A 3608-nucleotide genomic window follows, 5' to 3' on the forward strand; every position below is an offset into this window, starting at 1 on the left:
AGGCGCCGAGCCAGTAGATCCGTTTTCAAACTAAACCCCAATGTAATTGATGCCGTGCAGGAATCACAGAGTGAAACGCCACCCTAAACATTAGGTCATCTGGCTGATCATTATCTCGCAGTCTTCCCACTGTCTAAATCGTTTTGTAATCTGGATGGATGGGCTCCTTGCACTGTTCAGTTCCTGAGCGACGGCATAACCCATAGCCCCTCCTTTGGCAGGAGAGATTGTAAATAACGTAGGATTTGAGGGGCTTTTTTTTCCCACTATGTCGCCCCCGGTAGAGTGCCGTGACGTCACAGCTCACAGCAACCTCCAACTCTTGAGCCCAAGCGATTCCCTTGCTTCAGCCTCCCTAGTAGCTGGGACTACAGGCGCCCGCCACAATGCCCAGCTATGCAGTTGTCATTGTTCATTGTTGTTTAGCTGGCCCGAGAAGGCTTCGAACTCACCACCCTTGGTGTATGTGGCTGCCGCCGTAACCACCGTGCTACCGGCGCCAAGCCAGGGTCTGAGTTTTTTTAGAGAACGGGGACCTAAAGACTGGGAAGGGCTTACGGACCGGAAGTGGGGGCAGGTTACGTTAGGAATGCTGGCGTGGCTTGGTCCAGTTCCAAAGGGATCTTAAAGCAGCAACGGATAGACGTCGCGAGCTTGGAAGGGCCGGATCGCGGATTCGTTTCCCACTTAAAGAGCTCGCTTTTCCCCGCCTCCGGAACAAGTTGGGGTGGGGCCAAGGACGAGTTTTCCCGCGCTTTGTTGCCCCGCCTCCTGGAGGCGGGGGGAAAGGGAGAAGTTGCTGGGAAAATGAATCACTTTAATGCTTTAATCATTGCTTATTTGCAGAGTGAATCTGCAAGTCCGGTGTGCCACTCGGCACTCACTTGGGCGGGGCGGGACACCTCCGCAGTATGCAGGCCGCTGGTACACGGCGCATTTATAGGTGGTTTTGTTACCCTGACCCGGGTCCCAGGTCACTAGACCCAGGGTTCTCACGGGCCCCCTGAGCGTTTTCGTGCTGCATCCTAATGTGAAAGAGAGCTACTGGATGGGAATTTGGGGGCCACCACTTAGCTATTTGGTGGCATCGGGCAAGTCACTTAACCGTCCTGAACCTGTTTTCTCGTGGGTAACATGAGGATACCCAGCTGACAAGCTTAATTTTGTGAGGACTGAAATAGTTTGGAATATAAAAGTATTTTGTAAAGTACTTGGCAAATGAGATTAGTGTGCACCTCTGTCCCAAGCCTCCCTTACCGCCCTTGCAGCTTTTGTTCCTGGGAAGCAACTGCAGCCAGAGTTACCAGCGCTCTCACCTTCCGAACAACTGGTTTAGAATCCTGAACTGGACGTAAGCAACTGGCATTCCATTTCCACCTCCTACTCTGAGTCTCCGTGTACAGAGTAACAATTACTACTCACATAGGGGCCTATTATTAGAACTTTGTGTACATTAATTTATTGAATCCTTGTCACAACCCTGCAGGGAGGTACTATTATTTCTTAGTCTTTTGTTTGTTTGAGACAGAGTCTCTGCAGTGGCGTGATCATAGCTCACTTAACCTCAGACTCCCGAGCTTAAGCAATCCCCCGCCTCGGCCTCCCAAAGTATGAGGAGGTAGGTGTGAGCTACCGCGCACTACAGAGAGATACTGTTATTATTCTGTTTTACTGAGGAAAAAACACAAACAGTTTGAGTCAGGTGACTCATCCTAATTCAGAGACAGTGGAGTTGAAATTCTAGGGGTCCAGATGGTGCCTGTGGCTCAAAGAGTTGGGCGCCAGCCCCATATACTGGGAGTGGCAAGTTCAAACCCTGCCCTGGCCAAAACTGCAAAAAAAAAAAAAAAAAAGAAAGAAAGAAAGAAATAAATTCTAAGGGTCCACAAAGCTAGACACTACATATATCCCCTTGCCAGGAGGATTCTGGACAGAATAGTTTGCTTTTCAATTGGATGCACTATTCGTTCATTTAAGAAAAATTTAATCAGCCATTATTTCTAGAACACCCTCTGTGAATCAGGCACTGGAGACAGGTGGTGCTGGTGCGAGACAAAAATGCCTGTCACTGAACACACGTCCTGAGGCAAGGGCAACCAATAGCTATTAGAATGAGAACTGCCAAGGAATAAAACAAAACAGAGCTATCAGGCCTTGACAAGATGTGGAGGAATCTTTGGTGGGTATGACCAAGTGAAAGAAGCCAGTCTGAGAAGAGTGTAGCTTTATCAAGTAACTACAGAGACAGTGGAAAGACCTGGGCTTGCTGAGGACTCAGGTGGAAGGAGAGAGATGAAAAGGTGAAGCCCCCAGGACTCTGAGGGCACTGAGACTCTTCTGTAAGATACTGTGATAGATACATAACATCATACAACTGTCAAAAGCAACGGAATGTACAGCACCGTGAACCTTAATGTAAGCTCTGCGCTTAGTTAATAATAATGTAACTATTAGGTGGTATAGGTCTTTTAGAATTTATTAGCAGATTTTCGAGTCCTCACTGGAAGACACCCCCCAAACAATCACCTAATTTTTATGAAAAATTAAAAAATAAATAAATAATGTATCCATATTGGTTTGTCAATGATAACAAACTCACCACACTAATGTAAGATGTGAGCAAGAGGAGAAACTCCTCCTGCAGCACATTTGCTAAATTGGAACAATACAGAGAAGACCAGCATGGGCCCTGCACAAGGATAATATGCAAATTCGTGAACCATTCCATATATATTATTTATTTATTTATTTATTTATTTTTTTAGAGACAGTCTCAGTTTATTGTTTATTGCCCTTGGTAGAGTGCTGTGGCATCACACGGCTCACAGAAACCTTCCAACTCCTGGGCTTAGGCAATTTTCTTGCCTCAGCCTCCCGAGTAGCTGGGACTACAGGTGCCTGCCACAATGCCCAGCCATTTTTTGTTGCAGTTTGGCTGAGGCCAGGTTTGAACCCACCACCCTTGGTATACGAGGTCGGCATCCTACCCACTGAGCCACAGGCACCACCCCATTCTGTATTTTTTTGAATGATTCATGTTTAGGGGAAAAGATGAAAATCTTCCTTAAAATTTGTTTCAGCTCTTCCTGCATGTAAAAAAATAAATAAATGGGCTGGGTGCAGTGGCTCATGCCTGTAATCCCAACCCTCTGAGAGGCTGAAGCAGGAGGATCACTTGAGCTCAGGAGCTCAAGATCAGCCTGAGCAAGAGCAAGACCCCATCTCTACTAAAAACAGAAAAACTAGCCAGTTATTATGGTGGGTGGCTATAATTAAAGCTACTTGGAGGCTGAGGCAGAAGGATTGCTTGAGCGCAGGAGTTTGAGGTTACTGTGAGCTAGGATAACACCATGGCACTATAACCTAGGCAACAGAGCAAGACACTGTCTCAAATTAATAAAGTGGTAAATGTAAATGGGGAAAAAGCAATAGGGGGAAAGTGGAGGGGGATATATGGAAACTCTATACTTCCTGTTTGATTTTTCTGTAAACCTAAAAATGCTCTAAGAAATAAAGTATAGGGCAGTGCCTGTGGCTCAAAGGGGTAGGGCGCTGGCCCCATATGCCAGAGGTGGTGGGTTCAAACCCAGCCCTGGTCAAAAAAAGTG

At 46.7% G+C, this 3608-nt stretch overlaps 1 non-coding gene across 1 annotated transcript; it reads left to right on the forward strand.

Moving 5' to 3' along the window:
• The first annotated feature begins 2630 nt into the window (after positions 1–2630).
• On the forward strand, positions 2631–2734 carry LOC111728635. Its single transcript, XR_002775870.1, has one exon. It is a non-coding gene; the product is annotated as a U6 spliceosomal RNA (small nuclear RNA).
• Positions 2735–3608: the final 874 nt, after the last annotated feature.

Source organism: Otolemur garnettii, unplaced genomic scaffold, assembly GCF_000181295.1.
Source record: "Otolemur garnettii isolate 467f Iridium unplaced genomic scaffold, OtoGar3 scaffold00174, whole genome shotgun sequence".
In the NCBI taxonomy this organism is placed as follows: domain Eukaryota; kingdom Metazoa; phylum Chordata; class Mammalia; order Primates; family Galagidae; genus Otolemur; species Otolemur garnettii.